Consider the following 25,404-nt stretch of genomic DNA (forward strand, 5'->3'; position numbering starts at 1 on the left):
TACCCCCCCCCCTTTCCTCCCCATAGGTATAGGCAGAGTTACCACCACCCCTCTTTCCCATAGGTATAAGCAGGTACACCCCCCCTCTTTCCCATAGGTATATGCAGTTACACCCCCCCTCATTCCCATAGGTATATGCAGTTACATCCCCCCTCTTCCCCATAGGTATATGCAGTTACACCCCCCCTTCCCATAGGTATATGCAATTACACCCCCCTTTCCCATAGGAGTATGCAGTTACACCCCTCCCTTTCCCATAGGTATATACAGTCACACCCCCCTCTTTCCCATAGGTATATGCAGTTGCACCCCCCCTCTTTCCCATAGGTATATACAGTTACACCCCCCCTTTCCCATAGGTATATACAGTTACACCCCCCTCTTTCCCATAGGTATATGCAGTTACACCCTCCTCTTTCCCATAGGTATATGCAGTTACACCCCCACTCTTTCTCATAGGTATATGCAGTTACACCCCCCTCTTTCCCATAGGTGTATATGCAGTTACACCCCCAATTTCCCATAGGTATATGCAGTTACACCCCCAATTTCCCATAGGTATATGCAGTTACACCCCCCTTTCCCATAGGTATATGCAGTTACACCCCACCTTTCCCATAGGTATATGCAGTTACACCCCCCTCTTTCCCATAGGTATATGCAGTTACACCCCCTCTTCCCCATAGGTATATATAGAGTAACCCCCCTCTTCCCCATAGGTATATGTAGAGTATACCCCCTCCCCCATAGGTATATGTAGATTAACCCCCTCCCCCATAGGTATATGTAGAGTAACACCCCCCTCCTTCCCTATAGGTATATGTAGAGTAACACCCCCCCTTCCCCATAGGTGTATGTAGAGTAAACCCTCCTCCCCCATAGGTGTATGTAGAGTAACCCCCCCTCCCCCATAGGTATATGTAGAGTAACCCCTCTCCTCCCCTATAGGTGTATGTAGAGTAACCCCCCCTCCACTTCCCCATAGGTATATATGTAGAGCAACCCCCCCTCCCCCATAGGTATATGTAGAGTAACCACCCCCTCCTCCCCTATAGGTATATGTAGAGTTACCCTCCCTCCCCCCATAGGTATATGTAGAGTAACCCCCCCCCTCCTGCCCTATAGGTATATGTAGAGTAACCCCCCCTCCTCCCCTATAGGTATATGTAGAGTAACCACCCCTCCCCCATATGTATATGTAGATTAACCCCCTCCCCCATAGGTATATGTAGAGTAACACCCCCTCCTCCCCCATATGTATATGTAGAGTAACCCCCCCCTCCTCCTCCCCTATAGGTATATGTAGAGTAACACCCCCTCCTCCCCTATAGGTATATGTAGAGTAACACCCCCTCCTCCCCCATAGGTATATGTAGAGTAACCCCCCCCTCCTGCCCTATAGGTATATGTAGAGTAACCCCCCCTCCTCCCCTATAGGCATATGTAGAGTAACCCCCTCCCCCATAGGTATATGTAGAGTAACCCCCCCTCCCCTTAGGTATTTGTAGAGTACTCCCCCTCCTCTTCCCCATAGGTATATGTAGAGTAAACCCCCTCCCCTTTCCCATAGGTATATGCAGTTACACCCCCCTTTCTAATATGTATATGCAGCTACACCCCCCTCTTCCCCATAGGTATATGTAGAGTAACCCCCCTCCTCCCCTATAGGTATATGTAGAGTAACCACCCCTCCCCCATATGTATGTGTAGATTAACCCCCTCCCCCATAGGTATATGTAGAGTAACAACCCCCCCCCCCTTTCCCATAGGTGTATATGCAGATACACCCCCCTTTCCCATAGGTATATGCAGATACACCCCCCCTTTCCCATAGGTATATGCAGTTACACCCCCCCCTTTCCCATAGGTATATGCAGTTACACCCCCCCCTTTCCCATAGGTATATGCAGTTACACCCCCCCCCCCTTTCCCATAGGTATATGCAGTTACACCCCCCCTTTCTAATATGTATATGCAGCTACACCCCCCCTTTTCCCCATAGGTATATCTAGAGTAGCCCCCCTCCTCCCCTATAGGTATATGTAGAGTAACCCCCCCTCCCCTATAGGTATATGTGGAGTAACCACCCCTTCCCCATATGTATGTGTAGATTAACCCCCCTCCCCCATGGGTATATGTAGAGTAACACCCCCCTCCTTCCCTATAGGTATATGTAGAGTAACACCCCCCCTTCCCCATAGGTGTATGTAGAGTAAACCCTCCTCCCCCATAGGTGTATGTAGAGTAAACCCCCCTCCCCACATAGGTATATGTAGAGTACCCCCTCCTCCCCTATAGGTATATGTAGAGTAACCCCCCCTCCCCCATAGGTATATGTAGAGTAACCCCTCTCCTCCCCTATAGGTGTATGTAGAGTAACCCCCCCTCCACTTCCCCATAGGTATATATGTAGAGCAACCCCCCCTCCCCCATAGGTATATGTAGAGTAACCCCCCCCCCCTCCTCCCCTATATGTTTATGCAGAGTAACCCCCCCCTCCCCTTCCTCATAGGTATATGTAGAGTAACCCCCCCTCCCCTTAGATATATGTAGAGTAACCCCCCCTCCCCCATAGGTATATGTAGAGTAAGCCCCCCCCCCCTCCCCCATAAGTATATGTAGAGTTGAGAAAATAAAAAAAGATGCTCACCTGATATCCCACGTAGCGATCTCCTCAGCTGCAGGGCCCGCGTCTTCTCCCCTCCACAGTACAGGCGCCGGATGAGTGACGTCACCGGCGCCTGTACTGCGTACTGCGTGGGGGCGAGGGTCACGTATCCTTTGTGTAGCTGCAGATGCGGCTCACACAGAGGGGACGCCTTCTCCTGTATGTGCATGTATCGCGCATACAGGAGAATGTAGCACTGTCTGCTGGGGATCTGGGACGAGTGTCCCGGGTCCTCAGTAGTGGTGGCGGCCGCGGCGGGTCAGTCCGACCCTGGCACCCCCCTTGTGAGCGCCCCCCCCTTAGTACGCCACTGATAAAATGTATATAATTATTAAATATATGCAGTAACCCCCCGACCTGCGATAGCCCCGACATATGATAAAATCGACATACGATGCTATCGACATTAACTGCTATCCGACAGCGCAAAATGCTTAAGCTGCTGTCGGATAGCAGTTTAAGCATCCCGGGCAGGTTCGTCTACCTATTCCCGCTGCTCCAGGTCCACTTCGGGATCCTCCGGTGTCTTCTGCATCTTCTCCAGGTTCCGGGCCTCGCTTTCTGGCGTTTTTATTACGTCACTACGCACGCCGCGCCGGCACAGCAGCGTAATAACGTCACCAGAAAGCGAGGCCCGGACCCTGCAGAAGAGGCGGAAGAAGCCGGAGGATCGCGAAGAAGACACAGGAGCAGCGGGACAGCATCGGAGCGGTGAGGACCTGGTCTGGAGCGGTGGGGACAGGTGAATACAGCTTCCTATACTTTGCACGGATCCCTCAACATATGATGGATTCGACAAACGATGGGTCATTTGGAGCGAATTACCGTCGTATGTTGAGGGTCCACTGTACATATATTATCATTAGAGATAGACTTGAGGAGAGGCGACTAGGGGCTGTCCCACCTGAGGAACCCTACCTGAACGTAGTTACTCTGACTTTGGGGACCTCTACACTAGGTACGGTATGCAATACGGTTTTGGGACACCACATGAGCATGTATTTTGACACTGAGGCTGCGAGCCACAGCGACAATATTCTACAGATCAGATGGAAGAAAAGGCTGAACGTGGATCATGTTAGCAATTCTACAAATAAAGTTGTGCAATAAATCTATATATATATAAAACTCAACGTGTGTGTGTGTGTGTGTGTATGTGTGTATCTATGTATGTGTGTAGCAACAGGAGAGTACAGCAGCACACTGCTAGCACAAAGATATAGATGAAACATGAGTATATAGATAAAGCATGAGTATATAGATAGAACATGAAAAGCTATACAGCTGTAATGCAATAAATGAAGATATGAAACTATGAAATTATGAGGTACCTAGCTTGCAAATTTGGCTAGGTACCTCATAATTTCATAGTTTCATATCTTCCTTTATTGCATTACAGCTGTATAGCTTTTCATGTTTTATCTATATACTCATGTGTCATCTATATCTTTGTGCTAGCAGTGTGCTGCTGTATTCTCCTGTTGCTGTATATTTAGCCCAGCAGCCTGCACCTGCAAGCCAGGTTTTTACAATAGTTTGGAATTAATAGTGCTGGCCAACTTATTCTTTGGTTGTATGTATGTGTGTATGTTCCAGCATCATGTCCAAACGGCTAAAGATATTAACATGAAACTTGGCACACATGTTACTTATATGTCAACAAAAAACAGAGGATAGGTGATTTAACCCTTACCCACCCCGATTTGCCAGGGGCGGGGTTTATGTTTAAAGTCCCATTCAAATCAATGGGAAATATATGTTACTGCATAACTTCCAAACGGCTGGAAATATTTCAATAATACTTGGTCACATGTTACTTATATGTCCACTTAAAATATAGGATAGTTAATTTAACCCTTAACTACCCCCATTTGTGAGGGTCAGGGTTTTTGTTTAAAGTCACATGCAAATCAATGGGAAATGTATGTTCTCACATAACTTCTGTACGGCTGGAGATATTTCAATACCTGATACACATATTACAGGTCGGGGTAGGAGGTCGGGGTAGGAGGTCGGGATAAGAGGTGGAGATAGGAGGACAGGATAGGGGGTTGAGATAGGAGGACGGGACGGGACAGGAGGTCGGGACAGGAGGACGGGATTTTAAGTCAAAAGCTTCCTCCTTTGTTGATTTTCCCCCCCCCAACAAGGATGAGGAAGGAAAAACCGGACAACACCAGGTATTCAGCTAGTATTGAATAAATTACAGATAAAGTTAGAAAGTACTTCCATGTAACAATGCAAACATCAAAGTAAACAGTAACATTTCCACACATTTAGGGTATAAAAATCTAATATTTGTCCATATATCCTATCAAGTCAGGAAAATAAGTAACAATGAAATTAGAGTTAAAGGGGTACTCTGAACGCTGGAGATGGCGCTGGGAGCTCGTGACATCATAGCCCGCCTGATCATGATGCCCCGCCCCCTCAATGCAAGTCTATGGGAGGGGGCGTGATCGTCCCTCCCATTGACTTGCATTGAGGGGGCAGGGCGTGATGTCATGAGGGGCGGGGCTATGACATCATGAGCTCCCAACATTCGCAACAGTTTGTTCCAAATGCTGAGCAGCGGAGTACCCCTTTAAGTGAACCAGTCTTTAATTTTGGTTTACCTAGTTTATGCATGTTGCCCATAAGAACCATGCTGGGGGAAAAAACAACCATTTTAACCGTTTATGCACCACCTAGCTTTTGGGGGGAAAAAAACAGTGATTTTTGAAAAATGTCGGGTTTTATAAGCCACGCCCCTTTGTAGGATTTTCTCACTCTCCAAATGATTTGCGAGAATGTAGACAATTTTTTTGTACAAACATGTCTCAAAAAGCGTCACAAAGCCGTGGGCCTAATTTTAGTCCACAAGAACTAATAAAAACTGTCGGGTCTGGCTTAGTAAATGAGGCCCAATGTGGCAGCATCCGGAGCTGTAGAGGACTCTCCCAGAAGTGAGAAGCTGTGAGTAAAAAAGTCAGGGGTCTGAATTCAATTTTGGTGTCTGGTATGGGTTCAAAAATCCATTTTTGATTTGTCTGATCTTGAAGTCTCAAGAGATCTTAGGGTTTGATCTGAAGTCTGAATTCATTTTGGGGTCTAGTCGGTGAATTGATTCTATTTTTGGTCTGGTCTGTTTTATAGTTTGAACTTGAGGTTTGGTTTTGGTGTCTGGGTTTATTTTGGGGTCTGTTCTGGAGTCTGAATTTAATTTGTGATTTTTTTGAGGTTGGGATTAGACATTGGGTTTAAATGTGAATTCCGATTTTTTATTTTATTTTTTTTAACTTTGCTACAGGGGCTGTAAAGTTAGTGTAGTTCACAATATAGTGTCTGTACCTGTGTGTGATGGTGGTCTCACAATTCTTATGTGATCTTTGCCCCAATGTTTATTGTTAACAGCATACAAACTGAGTGTTGTCTCAGCAGTGCAGTGCGGCCTGAGACATTACATCACTTGTCAGGTGTTAAAGGGGAGCCTGTCTAAGTTTTAATGGGTGGAGTAATTGCTGGGTGGTAGTAAGATCATTCTCCACAGGGCAGGGAATTGTAATTTACAGCACAGCGCAGCATGCAAGGCAGCTCAGGTGTGCTGCAATGGGTGGGGTGGCTGATGTATGGGAGGAAGAAAGTGACCTCAAAATTACAAACAAGGGACATGTAGTTTGAGGGAATGAACTCCAACAGGAAATAGCCATTTCACAAGAAGAAAGCAGCAGCATTATTGTACTCTTACAACACAGTCATATAGCTGACAAGCATGGAACCTTTTTAAGCATGTCCATTTCTGCCTAGCAGATAAGTACTAAAATCACCTTTTTGTGGATAACCCCTTTAAATTAGTGTCTGAATTAATTTAGAGCCTTTTTTTTTTTTTTTTTTTTTTTTTTTTACTGTATGGGTCTCAAAATTTTACACCAGGCCCCAATATATTTTAGCTATGAACTTTAGGCAGTGCACATGCTTGACCATCGCTCCATACAGTTTCTCACCATGGACGCAATGAGTGTTTTTGAAACCCTGAGTAATGATCAATAAGAGCCCTCGTAGTTGGCCCTATTTACTTATTTATTCTCAGCTATCCGGTAGACACAAATTTTGAATTATTTAAAAAATTTCTTTTTACCATATTCTACATAATTATTGTAAAATGGTTCTATGCATAGTAATGGCTAAGAGAGGATGACGTAAAGTGTCAAGATGCCTTATTACATTTTTTTATGTAAAAAAATGTCGGGTCCTATTAGTTCAGATATTTTTCAATAGGTTATCATGATGTGAGGGTAATTTAAAGATTTTAATTTATTTTATTTTTATCTGTATGTTTCTAGGAAGCAGAGGTGGTCTGGGAGGTACATGGAATGATAGAATTAAAAATGTATTGGTCACCATCACTGGAGTGATTCCACCCATTGAAGGCATCCCAGTTGGAAAAATTCTGTTTTCTTTTAAAACTTTTTTGGCCAGAATCGGAAAAAGATATCTGGAGCCTCATAAAAGACCAAGTAGAAGGATTAGTGGATAAAAAAAATTCTCAAATATGAACTTCAGGAGAGAAATAATGAGATCCGAGCTCTACAGAGTACCATGCAGATGTATGTAGAAGCTCAGATCAGAGAAAAGGGCTCCTTGATGTCAACCATGATCCATGCCTGTAATGAATTGTATGTCAAGCTAACACAGTCCTCAAACAATGTGCAGTTCATCCCCCTAGTGGTCACTCACAGCACTCAGCATCTACTGATCCTAAAGGAGAGACTTCTACACGGAAAGGAGATGTACGATGAGGACAATACTCCAGTGTGGAGGAAGGACCTGGAGGATCAGATTTCTATATATAAAGATTACACAAGGGACATTTATTCCAAATGGGTTGATTGGAGAAATTCACAAATCATTTTAGATGTAGGTGTTTCTACCAAACCTCAACCTGTTCCCCCATTTTTTAGATGGGAACCATATGGAAACGTTCATGATGAACTTACCGATGATAAAGCCAAATATTTTTATGCTCCTCTTGTGGGTCCCAATGACCCGAATTATTTTAGACCTATATGTGAAACTGTAAAAAATAAGTTGTTTAGTTTGCGGAATGGTGAAATGCTGCAAGTATTAGTTGCAACCTTCTACCTGGATAATTTCATTCCCGGGAATGAAGATAATCCCTCAGTGATACCGTCAGCCATGTCTAAAGCTAGCTTTGGTCCCTTTTCATATGATCTTGACGGAGGAACTGATGGATCCCGTGTATACTCACCAGGTGATGACAACACAAGGGGTGGTGAGGTGACCAAAATCAATGTTAGAGAATGGAATATCATTGATGGCTTCCAGGTATTCTACAGTACACATAGTGGTTCGTTTTACGGAAATAGCGGTGGCGGACAGCTCCATGAAGTACCGGTAAATAACAGACGTGTAAGATCCATAAAGTTCTGTTACAATAATTGTAATCAGGTTGAAGTGACCATAGGATTCTCCAATGGAGAGTCTACTGGACGCCTGGGAAACCGAGGGGGATGGCGGGTGACGTGTGTAGACACTGGAGGCATTGACACCTTTGGCCTGTCCAACGTTCGGGCAACAGACTATGGATGTGCTAAAGGGCTTTATCAGGTTAGTGTAGATTACAAAGCTTACTCAGTCAGACCTTCTCAAATTGACGACAAAGCACAGTACTCTCTGGATTTAGAAAAGGTTAAATATGCATCAGCAATAGATACAGAAGATATTCAATGTCGCGACTTCTTCTAAATGGAGAAAGAAGGAAAAGACAAAATGGGAAATTATGACACTAATGATGTTAAATTGTATAATTTATATTATGAGGTTTTAAGAAAATATGCCAATGATTCAAAGAAATTGCCCAATACTATTTTAAATTAAACTCTGTCTTTTGGATCACATAAAAGGTTTCGGCTTCGTTTTTGCTAAATTAAATTTGTATACGTCATATAAAAACTTTTCAGATGGAAATTCCAAAGTTATGCCCCTCCTTAGCCCAGCCTACCAGCTCTTTGGCCATGTTAAAGCTTGCCTCTGGTTAGGCCTTGAAAATGCGAGTGACTGCCGCTGTTCAAATTAATATACTGCTGAGTGTCGACACAAGAAATAAACACCAGACCAAAAGTGTTGGTATAAATCTCCTTCTTAGCAGAAGTTTAGCTTACACTGGCTAAGGAGCTGTCCCAAGGAGTTCTGCTTATTAGGAAAATACATAGTTTTTTACAGTTGACAAAAAGGGGAGGTTAGTTATCACATCAAAATCATCTTATTATAGTTTGATTGGTTATTTGAGTATTGCGTCTGTATAATTAGCACATATTTTCTCTTAGCATTTTAAGCATTCATTTGCTTCCTAATCATAGGTCACTTATGTTGCAATTTCTCTATTCTAACAAAGTTCCAGATGTATCCGTCATTCTGCACAATCTGCATATATTTCTCAGATGTTTTATCTCCAACTTCTTCTTTATCTTGCATCTTTGGGCGTCATCCCAAGGTCTTCATCTTAGTTACAAGCAAATAGCAAGCTGATATATCTCATGAGGATAATAATGTTTTTCTGCAGCACTTTATTAACATTAGCATATATATATTTTTTTAATATATTTATTGATCAGTAATCAAAATAATAATGGTCATCCTTATCAGCCACACCCCCTAAAAACTTTAACAAACTTGTGTCACCAAATTCTATTAGGCAATTGATATAAAACATTGCATTTTTTTTTTTATTGCTAGCCTCATTAGCAAAGTCTGTTTTCCTTGTAACAACAACTAATTATGAATACGATCCACTGATCATTCTTTCCTCAAAAGGTTATCTTTGTATGTTGGGTTGTTTAGGGTCACCGGAGCTTGACTAACCAATATAACATTTGTAAAACTTAGGAGAAAAGGCTCATTTAAATGGCATCTCACAATTCATCGCTTCACAAGACATTTGAACCTACATGTGACTTCAATCTTTTTGCTACTATTTTGGACATTAACAAATGGGCTCGCAACTTGACTGTCCAAAGACATTTTTCAATGTGTGATAATCCGGAACGGGGAGAAAAGGATTTGGGTCCGGGTTGTAATGTAGATATTGTTGAAAATGCATTATGTAATGATTTTTTGGACCAATATATTACTATGTAATTACATGCATTAAGTGTTGAGTCTGGTGATTGTAGTGGTACGGTTCCGTTTTTTGTACATCTAATCCAAGGTTTTACCCACTTTCATCACGTACACCAACACTAGATAAATACCAGGAATTAGTTGAAAGATCTTGTGCAATTGCAGTCTACCTTAAAGGGGTACTTCCTGTGTGCCGGCTTCCGTGTTCAGGGTCACCCCTCGTGACGTCACTCCTGCCCCCTCAGTAAAAGTCTATGGGAAGGGAGCTTGATGGGCGTGACGTCACGAGGAGCGGCCCTGAACACGGAAGCCCGCACACAGCGTTCGGAACAATAAATTCCGGACGCTGGGGAGCGGAGCTCCAGAAGCAGGGGAGCGGAGTACCCCTTTAACTAAATACAAATCACATGATGACCTCAGTCCAGCAGAAAAAAAAGCTCTGAAAGACATTTTGGATAATAAAGATTTAATAGTCAGAAATGCTGATAAAGGTGGAGCGGTAGTTCTACTGAACTCAGGATTATATCTGAAAATAAATATGGATCTTTTAAATGACACATCCACCTACAGGAAGCTCCTGGGGAATCCTACCAGGTCATGTCAGACAGCCCTCAAACTTTTGGAGGACGGTCTGACTATGGGAGTTTTGGACACCAAACTTAAAGGGGTACTTCGGCGCTTAGACATCTTATCCCCTATCCAAAGATAGGGGATAAGATGCCTGATCGCAGGGGTCCCGCCACTGGGGACTCCCTTGCATGCCGCAGCCCGTTAATAAGTCCCCAGAGCGTGTTCGCTCCGGGTCTGATTACCGGCGACCACAGGGCCGTCGGCGTGTGACGTCAAGGCTCCGCCCTGTGTAATGTCAGGCTCCGCCCCTCAATGCAATCCTATGGGAGGGGGCGTGACAGCTGTCATGCCCCCTGCAATAGGCTTGCATTGAGGGGGGCGGAGCGTGATGTCACACGGGGCGGAGCCTTGACGTCACAATGCTCCGGCCCCGTGATCGACAGTAATCAGACCCGTAGCGAACGCGCTCCGGGGACTGATTATAAACGGGGTGCGGCGTGCAAGATCACGGGGGTCCCCAGCGGCGGGACCCCCGCGATCAGGCATTTTATCCCCTATCCTTTGGATAGGGGATAAGATGTCTAAGCGCCGGAGTACCCCTTAAAGGATTACCTATACATGGAAGCCCAGATCACCCCAATCTTCCACTCTCTCCCTAAACTGCATAAGGGGGTATTCCCTCCCCCCTCCATCCCATTGTGGCTGCAATTGGATCGCTTGGGGAGAGACTGGGAGATTGGCTTGATTCGTACTTGCAGCCCCTTACAAAGTAACCCCAACGTTTCTGAGAGATACCAAACACATTTTAAAGGTAGTAGACAAAATTGCCTGGTCTGAACATTACTCTTTGGCAACTTGTGATGTAATCGCTCTTTATCCCTCCATACCAAGACAACGAGGACTATTGGCTTTAGCACATCATCTCAACACCCATAGGTATTCATTATTCTGGCCACAGATTATTTATTATGTAATACATTGTTTATGTTTAATGGCAAATTTTTCCTTCAGATCAGGGGAGCTTCTATGGGTGCGAAATTTTCACTTTCATTTGCCAATATTTTTATGATTTATTGGGAAGAACAATTCATTTTTTAAATTCTAACAATCCTTTTTTTCTCATCTATTAAATATATGGACCGTTATATAGTTAATCTTGTCTTGGTATGGAGGGACACCAAAAACAGATTTAATGATTTTGTTGAATATATCATCAACAACAACAACAATTTGAACCTTAACCCCCTAAGGACTCAGCCTTTTTCCATTTTTGCACTTCAGTTTTTTCCTTACCTTTAAAAAATCATGATGGCTTATTATTTGCGCCACCAATTCTACTTTGTAATGACATCAGTCATTTTACCCAAAAATCGATGCGAAATGGAAAAAAAAAATCATTGTGCGACAACATTGAAGAAAAAACACCATTTTGTAACTTTTGGGAGCTTCCGTTTCTACACAGTCCATTTTTCAGTAAAAATTATACCTTATCTTTATTCTGTAGGTCCATACGGTTAAAATGATACCCTACTTATATAGGTTTGATTTTGTTGTACTTCATAAAAATCATAACTTCATGCAGGAAAATGTATACGTTTAAAATTGTCATCTTCTGACCCCTATAACTGTTTGATTTTTCCGTGTACGGGCCAGTATGAGGGCTCATTTTTTGCGCCGTGATCTGAAGTTTTTAGCGGCACCATTTTTTGGACTTTTTGATGGCTTTTTATTTTTTCATGATATAAAAAGTGACCAAAAATACACAATTTTGGACTTTGGAATTCTTTGGCGTGCACGCAATTGACTGTGCGGTTTAATTAATAATATATTTGGGGATACCACATATGTTTTTATTTTTATTCACACAGTTTTTTTTTAAATGGGAAAAGGGGGGTAATTCAAACTTTTATTAGGGAAAGGGTTAAATTATCTTTATTCACTTTTTTTTTTTTTGCAGTGTTATAGCTCCCATAGGGACCTATAACACTGAACACACTGATCTTTTACATTGATCACTGATTTCTCATAGGAAACCATTGATCAATGATTCTGGCGCTTGACTGCTCATGCCTGGATCTCACACTGAGCAGTCATTTGGCGATCGGACACCAGGAGGCAAGGTAAGGGACTCTCCTCGTGTCTTACAGCTGTTCGGGGTGCCGCAATTTTGCCGCGGCGATCCCGAACAGCCCTCTGAGCTAACCGGCAACGATTTACTTTCACTTTAGATGCAGCGATCAATGCTGTGGCCCCGCGTTATAGAACGGGAGCGGACTCAGGACGTACACGTAGTCCTTAAAGGGGTACTCCGGTGCTAAGACATCTTATCCCCTATCCAAAGGATAGGGCATAAGATGCCTGATCGCAGGGGTCCCGCCGCTGGGGACCCCCCATGTTCTTCCACGCCACACCCCGTTAGAATTAGCCCCAGTCTGATTACTGGTGATCACGGGGACGGAGCATAGTGATGTCACAGCTCCGCCCCCTTGGTATGTCACGCTCCGTCCCCTCAATGCAAGCCTATTGAGCGGGCATGACAGCCGTCACACCCCCTCCCATGGACTTGTATTGAGGGGCGGGACGTGACTTCACACGGGGGCGGAGTCGTGATGTCACGCTCTTCCGCTCGCGTGGTCGGGATCCGAAGCCTCCAGCATTGCCGGAAGCCGTTGAGGTGGGTGCTGCAGCCGAGATCCCGGGGGTCCCAAGCAGCGGGACCCCCGCGATCTGACATCTTATCCCCTATCCTTTGGATAGGGGATAAGATGTCTAGGGGCAGAGTACCCCTTTAAGGAGTTAAATTTACAGCCCAATTTTCCACTGAATATGTTCCTATCCTGGATATACTACTATGTGCACCTTCACACAAAGATGGTCAGTCTGCCCATACTTCACAATAAATTGTGGTTAGACCATAGAAAAGATACTGCAGAAAACACCATCCTCCAGGCAAGCTCCTGCCACCCTCGTCATGTCGTCCAAAATATCCCAAATGGGGAATGGGTTCGACTCATTGCCTGGAGGATCAAGTGTTTGAACAGGAATCTTTACTTTTGCATGATAGACTAAAGGCCAGAGGATATGAAGATGCCACCCTAAAAAATGCTTTTGAAAAAGCTAAAAAGTTGGATCGTGGTAATCTGATATCATCTTCAGAAAACACCTCCAGATACAGAGGTTGTGTGTTACCCGAAAGAAAAAATCAAAAGAAAAAACTGCCAGTTGTTGTTACAAGTTATAGTCGTCAATTTAACACCATTAGCCAAATCATGCAAAAGAATTTTGCAGTCCAGTCCAATGATTTTTTGATAAGTCGCACATTAAAGGGGTACTCCGGCGCTTAGACATCTCATCTCTGATCGCGGGGGTCCCGCCGCTGGGGACCCCTGTGATCTTGCACGCAGCACCCTGTTACCATCAGCCCTCGGAGCATGTTCACTCCGGGTCTGATTACTGGCGATCACTGGGCCGGAGGATTGTGACGTCACGGCTCCGCCCCTGTGTGACTTCACGCTCCGCCCCCTCAATGCAAGCCTATGGGAGGGGGCGTGACAGCTGTCACGCCCCCTCCCATAGGCTTGCATTGAGAGGGCGGAGCATGATGTAACACGGGGCGGAGCCGTGATGTCACAATCCTCCGGCCCAGTGATCGTCAGTGCATGCAAGATCACGGGGGTCCCCAGCGGCGGGACCCCGCGATCAGGCATCTTATTCCCTATCCTTTGGATAGGGGATAAGATGTCTGAGCGCCGGAGTACCACTTTAAAACAGTTTCAAGACAGGGCACCTCGCTGAGTTCTAAATTGTCACCCAGTTTGTTCCTAACAGATTCTAATACATCCAGCACTCCCACCTGGTTACATTACCCAGCAGGCACATGGAAATGCGGACACCTTCAATGCATTACATGTGCCCATATATCGGTATCTAACTCCTTTTGTTTCTTACACTACAGGAAAGCAATATTTTAAAAAGGTTTTCATCAATTGTAATACAACATCTGTAGTTTATTTAGCTTCATGCTGCAGCTGTCGTTGTCAGTATGTAGGTCGTACCTCAAATTAATTAAAAACAAGAATTAGGCGACATATTTCTGATGTAAAGAGTAATCAATTTAAAGGGGTACTCCGGTGGTCAACGTGTTTTTCCGTTTGTGACTTACCCTATTTGTTTTGTTTCATTTCTATTCTTGTTGTTTAGGTGACTCTATTTCCGTTCTTTGTTGTCTTTTTATCCCCCACTTGGTTTTCCTATCTTTGCTTCTATTTCCTGTTTCTTGCTGTGCTGAAAACTACACATCCCAGCATGCCACATGCCTTGCTGGTTTGGGGCGGCTACTTTTTTTTTGTTTGTTCCTCCCTTTACCCACCCTACTATTTTCCCGGGTCGGCCCCCTTATACACAGCACACTAATATAAATCAGCCCTGGTTGGGATACACTGGCATACACACACAAAAGGGACTACTACTCCCAGCATGTGTCATTCAGGAGTCTTCAGTCTGTGGTATAACACCAGCATGCTGCCTCTGTAGTCTCCTGGGGGTTGTAGTTCACCACACCTCTACAGGGCATACACCAGTGTTTCCCAACCAGGGTGCTTTCAGGGGTTGCAAAACTCCCAGCATGCCTGGACAGCCAAACACTGTCTGGGGCATAATGGGAGTTGTAGTTTTGATACAGCTGAAGGCACACTGGTTGGGAAACAATGCACTTTGTTTGTTTGCAACATACTGAATTGGCTAGAACAGTGTTTCCCAATCAGTGTGCCTCTAGCTGTTGCAAAACTACAACTCCCAGCATGCCCAAAGGCTGTCAGGGCATGCTGGGAGTTGTAGTTTTGCAACAGCTGGAGGAACACTGGGTTGGAAAAACTGGTGTAACATGTGTATGCTGAATAGGCTAGAACAGTGTTTCCCAACCAGTGTGCCTCCAGCTGTTGCAGATCTACAACTTCCAGCATGCCCAAAGTCTGTTAGGGCATGCTGGGAGTTGTAGTTTTGCAACAGCTGGAGGGACACTGGTTTGGAAAAACTAGCATACACACACATAACAGGGACTACAACTCCCAGCATGTGTCATTCAGGAGTCCCCCCTCCCCCTTCACATATATATGGACATTTATCAACGGGTTTAGTCAGGTTTTCTTTACTATAATTGTCGCAAAATTGTCGCAACTGCGACTATGCGATTTTTCGTGCGACATTTTGACTGGAAAGCGAGAAAAGCAAGTTTTCCAAAAATTAACTACGTAGTAATAATTTTTAAATGGACTACGGGTAGTCAGGTATTTATTAACTGCGACAGTCGCAACTGCGCAAAAAAAAGTCGCAACAGGGTTAAAAATTGTCTAAATTTACTCCAGCTCAAACATGGAGCAGAAAAAGCTACAACCAAAGTAAAAAAGAAAAAATTGCTTACGTGAAAGAAAATTATCAACAGGCTGAAACCAGTTGATAAATAAGTCACACATAAGCAAAAAAAAAAGTAAGGAAAAAATTACTAAAAAAAAAAAAAAGAATACATAAGAAAACACTGATAAATGTCCCTCATAGAGATCATCCCCAGTATGAGATTTCTTCCCCTGCAGTCCATACATCCCCGGCCCGTGCACCGAGTCATCCTCCCCTTCACATAACACTTATCTTCTCTGTGAGGTCCTTCTCATGTGCAGACCTGTGTCCTTAGAATACAGAGCGGGGGAGGGGAGGAGCTGTGTACTCTGGCTTCTCATGCAGACCTCGGGAGGGGGGAGATGAGGGGGCGTGGCTTATTTCTCTAATGCAGGCAGAGAAAAAAAAAGCCCTGACATGTTGTCCACAGCAGACTCAGAACATGGCCGACGCTGTGGACGACAGTAAAAGAAAACCCTGAACTACCGAACTTCCTGCCCAACAAACAGGTAAGAAATACACACACATGCTGCCAAAACATATAACACAGGTATATTGCAAAAAAAAACTAAACTTACAAAGAAGATGCCATATAGTCCAAATTAACCACCGGAGTACCCCTTTAATGTTTCAGGATTATCAAAACATTTTAGAGATAAGCATAATGGAGACGTGTCCTCTTTAATAATCAATACCGTTGAAAAAGTAAAAAAATAACATCAGAGGTGGTGACTTAAGACGCAAATTGCTGAACAGAGAGCCATATTGGCTTCTCATATTAAATACAGGGGAATCTTAGGGTATGAACCTTAGACATGATGTAATTTTAACATATTGAATTATGCCATATACAGTGACCCCCCCCGACCTACGATGGCCCCAACATACGATCATTTCCACATACGATCACTTTCAGAAGCCATCAACATACGATGCTTTTGTATGTCGGGGCCATCGCATGAATGGCTATCCGGCAGCGCAGACTGCTTCAGCTGCTACCGGATAGCTGTTTACGGTGCCCCGTGTGGTCCGCTGACGAGCACTTACCTGTCCTTGGGGCTCCGGCGCGTCCTCTTCAGCATCCCCTGCATCGTCGGCGCTCTCCATCGACGTCATCACGTCGCTGCGCACGCGGTCCCATCATCCAATAGGAGCGGCGTGCATAGCAACGTGATGGCGGCGACGGAGAGCGAGGATGCCGGGGAAGCAGAGGCCTTACCGGAGCGTTGGGGACACCCCGGGGACACGGCGACAGCGATGGAGGGCGACATCCAGGTCAGCGGTGACGAGCGGTGACGGTCCGGAGCGGCGGGGACACGTGAGTATAACCTCCAATACCAGTGGTCTTCAACCTGCGGACCTCAAGATGTTGCAAAACTACAACTCCCAGCATGCCCGGACAGCCGTTGGCTGTCCGGGCATGCTGGGTGTTGTAGTTTTGCAACATCTGGTGGTCCGCAGGTTGTAAACCACTGTCCTATACTTTACATTAGGGAAGTTAAGGTCTTTGGGTTTGGAAACTTTAGTTTGTAACTGGATTGAACACTGGCTCATGGATCGTACCCAGAGAGTGGTGGTCAATGATTCGTACTCTGATTGGTCCCCGGTTATTAGTGGTGTACCCCAAGGTTCAGTACTGGGACCGCTGTTGTTTAATTTATTTATTTATATAGAGGATGGTATTAACAGCTCTGTTTCTATCTTTGCAGATGACACCAAGCTTTGTAGCACGGTACAGTCTATAGAGGATGTGCATAAGTTACAAGATGACTTGGATAGACTAAGTGTCTGGGCATCCACTTGGTAAATGAGGTTCAATGTGGATAAATGTAAAGTTATGCATCTGGGTACTAATAACCTGCATGCATCGTATGTCTTAGGGGGGATTAAACTGGCAGAGTCACTGGTAGAGAAGGATCTGGGTGTACTTGTAGATCACAGACTACAGAATAGAATGCAATGTCAGGCTGCTGCTTCCAAAGCCGGCAGGATATTGTCATGTATCAAAAGAGGCATGGACTCAAGGGATAGGGACATAATACTCCCCCTTTATAAAGCATTGGTACGGCCTCACCTGGAATATGCTGTTCAGTTTTGGTCGCCAGTCCATAAAAGGGACACTGCGGAGTTGGAAAGGGTGCAGAGACGCGCGACTAAACTAATATGGGGCATGGAACATCTTAGCTATGAGGAGAGATTAAAGGAGTTACAATTGTTTAGTCTTGAGAAGAGACGTTTAAGGGGGGATATGATAAACGTATATAAGTATATTAATGGCCCATACAAAAAATATGGAGAAAAACTGTTCCAGGTTAAACCCCCCCAAAGGATGAGGGGGCACTCCCTCCGTCTGGAGAAGAAAAAGTTTAGTCTCAAGGGGCGACACGCCTTCTTTACCGTGAGGACTGTGAATTTATGGAACGGTCTACCTCAGGAACTGGTCACAGCAGGAACAATTAACAGCTTTAAAACAGGATTAGATACATTTATGGAACAAAATAACATTAATGCTTATGAAGAAATATAAAATCCCATCCCTTCCCCAATATCGCGCCACACCCCTACCCCTTAATTCCCTGGTTGAACTTGATGGACATATGTCTTTTTTCGACCGTACTAACTATATAACATTGCACGGATCCCTCAACATACAATGGTTTCAACAAATGATGGTCCATTTGGAACGGATTACCATCGTATGTTGAGGGACCACTGTACGATTCTCTGTTCACTCCAAGTGCTGCTACCTTGTTTTGATTTTTCCTTTTCAGGTTATATATTTTTGGTATGTTTTTAATTTCTTGTATGTATTAACCTTATTCTTATATTACCATCTGATTCATTCATTTGTATCCAGTTCCACTTTTTACTTGTCTCTGAGTGGTTTTTCCATGTTTTTGTATGAGCTTTTAATTTTGTGATGTCATAGACACGTGACTGTTCTTTATTCTATTTAAACTTATCTTTATTGTGTATTTGATATGCCATGACTAAGGGTCCAGTTTGACCCGAAACGCGTTGGTGTTTTCTGAGCCATCCATGTGACCTTTAATAAAGTTCCTGTTTCACTGCATCCTGCGCTGGAAACCTTTCTTCCTTGTACTGCCTTTTGGGCCGGGAGCACTGCCGGCTAATCCATGCGCAGGTGTCGGTGTCCGGCTGAGGTGAGCCCTCAAAGTTCCGCTTTTGCCTTTAAAGGGGTACTCCAACATTTACATATTTTCCCCTATCCAAAGGATAGGGGATAAGATGTCTGATCGCTGGGGTACCGCTGCTGAGGACCCCCACAATCTCTCTTGCAGCCCCCCGAGTCATCACTGCACGGAGCTCAGTTTGCTCAGTGCGTAATGACTCATGATACAGGGGTCGGAGTATCGTGATGTCACGGCTCTGCCCCCATGTAACGTCATGCTCCGCCCCCTCAATGCAAGCCTATGGGAGGGGGCGTGGCGGCCTTTGAATAGGGGAAAAGATGGCTAGGGTGGAGTACCCCTTTAAGGTTTTAAAGGGGTACTCCGGCCCTAAGACATCTTCTCCCCTATCCAAAGGATAGGGGATAAGATGTCTGATCGCGGGGGTCCCGCTGCTGGGGACTGTGAGCACTGCAGGAAGTGCTGGAGGCTCCAAGTCTTATGCCTCCCAACCACAGGGACGGAGTATTGTGACGTTACAACCCAGCCCATGTGTGACATAACGCCCCGCCCCCTCAATGCAAGTCTATGGGAGGGGGTGTGGCATCCATTAGGCCCCCTCCCATATACTTGCATTGAGGGGGCGGGGCATGACATCACACGGGGACACCGGCCCTGTGGTCGGGAGGCATAACACTGAGAGCCTCCAGCACTTCCGGCAGTACTTATAGGTGGGTGCTGCATGCTAGATTGCGGGGGGTCCCCAGCGGCGAGACCCTCGCGATCAGACATCTTATCCCCTATCCTTTGGATAGGGGATAAGATGTCTTAGGACCGGAGTACTCCTTTAAGTTAAGCAAGCTTTTCAAATGTTTTGTTTGCTGAGCTTGCACAAGTGTTCTAAAAAGTTTGTTTTGTTGCGATTAAGTTTTATGCAAACCGGTAATGCAATAACCCTCTAAACACTTGTGTAACACTGACTGAGTGCTCTAAAGCCTTGTGTAACACTGCTAGGGTCACCTCAAAATGCACATGGAGATATCAGAACACACAACTGTTTTTTCTAAGCGTTCCACAAATTCTCCCTTTTTTTGGTTTCAACAGGATTAGTTTCTCAAAATAGTGAAGAAGAAATAGCTTTTGTATGAAAAGCCCAACAAATGATACCTTTATTTAGGATAATTAATTTAGGCATGTATAGCCTTGCTGGTAGTAGCGTTGTAGACTGATGTGTTGGTAATTTTTAAGGCATATCATCACTCAATTATGAATCATGAAATATGTTCCTAAAAATATGAAAAATGTTAAAATTATGAAAATTATCAAAATTTTACAAATTGCAGACAAATTTAATCGATACAATTCACTACTTAGCCGACTATTTCTCACTTATATTAAGTTCTTTTTGATGATATGGGTGACGTTAAGGTGGCAGTTTTGCTGTATAAAATAATCCACAGGTAATATAAGAATATGCATATTTATTGGTTATAGGCAGGCCCGTCGCTACCGGACCGGGAAACCAAGCAAGTGCTTGGGGCCCCGAGCTGGCTGGGGGCCCCGAGCAGAGCCGGTGCTTGCCCGTCCTGTAGCGACAAGGCAGTTCGGGGGGCCCGCACATTTCAATTAAATTACCTTTTTCTATGGCGCGGGCCCCTTAAGAAACAAAGCAGGGCCGACACCGGACAGGTCAGGGGCTGATGGGAGTAGACGTCACGTGCCCCGCGCAGGCATGCACGTCTACTCCAATCACCTGACCTGTCCCTGCTTACGACCCCACGCGAACCTCCAGCATCCTCCATGCAGTGACAGGAGCAGCAGCAGACTCACGCCGCTGCAACGATCCCCGGCAGAGTAAGTAAACTGGCGTGGGGGGTGCGGGGGGGGGATTGTATGGTGGTTAGGGGACTGCAATGGTGATGAGAGGTGTGTGTGCGGGGGGGGGGGGTGTTGTGGGGGTCATGAGAGAGGCAGAGGGGGTGTTATGGGGGTCATGAGCGATGCAGAGGGGGTGTTATGGGGGTCATGAGAGAGGCAGAGGGGGTGTTATGGGGGTCATGAGCGATGCAGAGGGGGTGTTATGGGGGTCATGAGAGATGCAGGGGTGTTATGGGGGTCAGGAGAGATGCAGGGGGGGTGTTATGGGGGTCATGAGAAATGCAGGGGTGTTATGGGGGTCATGAGAGATGCAGGGGGGGTGTTATGGGGGTCATGAGAGATGTAGGGGTGTTATGGGGGTCATGAGCGATGCAGAGGGGGTGTTATGGGGGTCATGAGCGATGCAGAGGGGGTGTTATGGGGGTCATGAGAGATGCAGAGGGGGTGTTATGGGGGTCATGAGAGATGCAGAGGGGATGTTATGGGGGTCATGAGAGATGCAGAGGGGATGTTATGGGGGTCATGAGAGATGCAGGGGTGTTATGGGGGTCATGAGAGATGCAGGGGTGTTATGGGGGTCACGAGAGATGCAGAGGGGGTGTTATGGGGGTCATGAGAGATGCAGGGGGGGTGTTATGGGGGTCATGAGAGATGCAGGGGGGGTGTTATGGGGGTCATGAGAGATGCAGGGGGGTGTTATGGGGGTGATGAGAGGTGCAGGGGGGTGTTATGGGGGTGATGAGAGGTGCAGGGGGGGTGTTATGGAGGTCATGAGATATGCAGAGGGGGTGTTATGGGGGTGATGAGAGGTGCAGGGGGTGTTATGGGGGTGATTAGAGGTACAGGGGGGTGTTATGGGGGTCATGAGAGATGCAGGGGGGTGTTATGGGGGTGATGAGAGGTGTTATGGGGGCGATGAGAGGTTCGGGGGGGGGGGGTGTTATGGGGTGATGAGAGGTGCCCCCCCCCTGCACCTCACCTCATCACCCCCCCATACCCCCCCCTGGTTATAATAGTGATGAGGAGAGGTGGGGGGGTATAATAATGATGAGGAGAGGTTTGGCAGGGGTTATGGGGGTAATGAGAACACAGAGGATAAGAGGGGGTGTATATGTATATATGATGTGTATGCATGTGTTGCAGAATTGTATTCAGTGGATACAGTGTGGAGCAGCATTATATTCAGGGTACAGTGTGTGGCAGCATTATATTCAGGGTACAGTGCGTGGCAGTATTATATTCAGGGTACAGTGTGGGGCAGTATTTTATTTAGGGTACAGTGTGGGGCAGTATTATATTTAGGGTACAGTGTATAGCAGTATTATATTTAGTGGGTACAGTGAATAGCAGCATTATATTTAGTGGGTATAGTGTATGGCAGTATTATATTTAGTGGGTACTGTGTATAGCAGTATTATATTTAGGGTACAGTGTGGGGCAGTATTATATTCAGGATACAGTGTGTGGCAGGATTATATTCAGGGTACAGTGTATAGCAGTATTATATTCAGGGTACAGTGTGGGGCAGTATTTTATTTAGGGTACAGTGTGTGGCAGGATTATTTTCAGGGTACAGTGTGTGGCAGTATTATATTCAGGGTACAGTGTGGGGCAGTATTTTATTTAGGGTACAGTGTGTGGCAGGACTATATTCAGGGTACAGTGTGTGGCAGTATTTTATTTAGGGTACAGTGTGTGGCAGTATTATATTCAGGGTACAGTGTGGGGCAGTATTTTATTTAGGGTACAGTGTGGGGCAGTATCTTATTAAGGGTATAGTGTGTGTCAGGATTATATTCAGGGTACAGTATATAGCAGTATTATATTCAGGTTACTGTGTGTGGCAGCATTATATCCAGGGTACAGTGTGTTGCAGAATTATATTTAGTGGGTACAGTGTATAGCAGTATTCAGGGTACAGTGTGTGGCAGTATTATATTCAGGTTACTGTGTGTGGCAGCATTATATTCAGGGTACAGTGTGTGGCAGTATTATATTCAGGGTGCAGTGTGGGGCAGTATTATATTCAGGGTACAGTGTGTGGCAGGATTATATTTAGTGGGTACAGTGTATAGCAGTATTATACTCAGGGTACAGTGTGGGCCAGTATTTTATTTAGGGTACACTTTCTGGCAAGGTTATAATGATTACTGTCTTCATGCAGAGGATGAGGATCTGCTGACAGTGAGGAGCCAATGGTGTCTGGATGTCAGACTCGGCAGAGAAGATGGAGCTGGAGGAAGACCTGGTCTCTGGACCCGATGAAGAAGATAACAGAGAAGATATCACTCAAGTCAGAAGACATCACTCAGGTCACTGATATCATTGTGTATTCTCCTGACTGTCCCATCAGAGCTGTAGTCACTTGTAAGTTCTGCAGTGATGATGGGTAAAACTGTGTCCAATCTGTGTCTCTCCAGCTGTTACAAAACTACAACTCCCATTGCCAGAGGCTCTTCAGACATGATGGGAGTTTTAGCTTTCCAACAGCTGGAGAACCACTTTAACCGAGGTGATCGGTGGGGGTCTCAGCAGCCAAACCCCCACCAAAAAATGGCCCGTGGGGGGGGGGGGGTCTGGACAGGGGGTATGGGTAGGGAACACTGCTGCACCTAATGTGGGGGGGAAACTGCTGCACCTAATGGGGGGGGGACACTGTCTACCTAATGTGGGGGGAACTCTGCTGAACCTAATGTGGGGGGAACACTACTGCACCTAATGTGCGTCATATCGACGTTCGCTCACGTTGCGCTCCCAGAATTCAAGGGCCGGCGTTACTTTGTCCTGACGCCGACCCTAAAGCGTGACGTGCGTGAACATAAAAAGGGGGGGGGGGGGCTCCATGTCCATTTTGCTTGGGGACCCCAAATTCATTCAAACGGCCCTGGTTATAGGTAATAAACATTAATGAGTAAATAATCACAATTGTAATGGCTGAGAAGTGGATTTGCTGTACCACTGTGGGTGATGGTGAAAGCCACACCAGGGAGAAGAGTCTAAGGAGCTGCTGGCTTTCACCAGAGCCCGCCACAAAGTGGGATGGACTTGCTGTGGCAGGCAAACTCCCAGATCACTACCCCTGGCGCGACTAGCCCACAGTGGCGGCCAAGATGAGGCAAGGTACAGATTAGTAAGGCAACTCAGAGTTGGGGACTGGCAGGAAGGTCAGGGCAGGCGGCAGGGTTCAGAGGTCAGGTAATGTAGCAAACTGTACTGGTACACGGTATGGCAGAACACAGTAAGGAGACACTTTCTCAATGGAAAGTATGAACAAACATCCGGCAGGAAACAAGGCAAAGTGCAGACACTTTATAGGGTCAGCGCCTGGCAATTACCAATTGCCAGTGTGCTGGCCGTTTAAATTTCAGAGAGCCGATGCGCACGCCCTAGGAAGCAGGTGCGCGCAAGCTGACTGTCAGAGGGGACGGAACAGTCAGGAGTGTGGCAGGGTGAGTAGACAGAGGCAGACACAGTGCGCCCACAGCCTGGCATGTGGGCCAGGGCACTGCCCATCCCGGAGACAGTACAGGGGAATGGGCTAGGAGTGCGCCCACAGTCAGCATGTTGGGCTGTGGCGCAACTCCTAACAGTACCCCCCCTTTGGTCTCCCCCTATTTTTAGGTTGCAGGAATCTAAGCACCAGATCCCGGACCAAGATGTTCTCCTCTGCTTCCCAGGACCTCTCCTCAGGCCCAAACCCCTTCCAGTCCACCAGGAAGAATAGTTTACCCCTGACAGTCTTGGTGGCAAGAATCTCCTTTACCTCAAAAACGTCAGCAGCACCGGACACAGGAGTAGGAGAGACAATGCCATAGACAATGCACAAGAGAGAAGCTCCCTGTAGCCTCAGAGTCCCAGTGGTTATATGAAAACTCAGCCCAAGGTAATAGATTGGCTCAATCATCCTGCCGTGCGGAAACAAAGTGGTGGAGATAATTCCCAAGAATTTGATTTACTCTCTCAACCTGGTCGTTGTCTACGGGTGATATGCCAAAGAGAAGTCCAACTTGACCATTGAGGTGAGAGCAGAGAGCCCGCCAGAATTTGGAGACAAACTGGACCCCTCGATCAGAGACAATGTGAAAAGGCAATCTGTGAAAGCGAAAAATATGCCAGAAGAATTGGCCAGCCAGCTGTGGAGCAGCGGGAAGTCCAGGCAGAGATACAAAATGGGCCATTTTAGAGAATCGATCTGTGACCACCCAAATGAGGAAGGTGGAAGATCCGTGATGAAATCCATAGCAATATGTGTCCAAGGAGTCTCTGGGATGGGTAATGGTTGTAGAAGTCCCACAGGCTTAAGACGAGGAGTCTTGTCTCGGGCACAGGTGGCGCCGAAACTAACAAAATCTGTAACATCACACCCCAGGTTCGGCCACCAGTAATGACGGGAGATTAACTCCTTAAGGACCCTGGGCGTATGGGTGTTATGATTCGGCAAGCTGGAGGTGGATCCTCTGTGTCAGAGAGGGATTGGCGTGGACCGTGCCGGTGGACCGGTTCTAAGTTGCTACTGGTATTCACCAGAGCCCGCCGCAAAGCAGGATGGTCTTGCAGCGGCGGTAGCAACCAGGTCGTATCCACCGGCAATGGCTCAACCTCTCTGACTGCTGAGATAGGTGCGGTACAAAAGGAAAAGGCAAGAGC

Source organism: Hyla sarda, chromosome 4 (genome assembly GCF_029499605.1).
Source record: "Hyla sarda isolate aHylSar1 chromosome 4, aHylSar1.hap1, whole genome shotgun sequence".
Taxonomy (NCBI): domain Eukaryota; kingdom Metazoa; phylum Chordata; class Amphibia; order Anura; family Hylidae; genus Hyla; species Hyla sarda.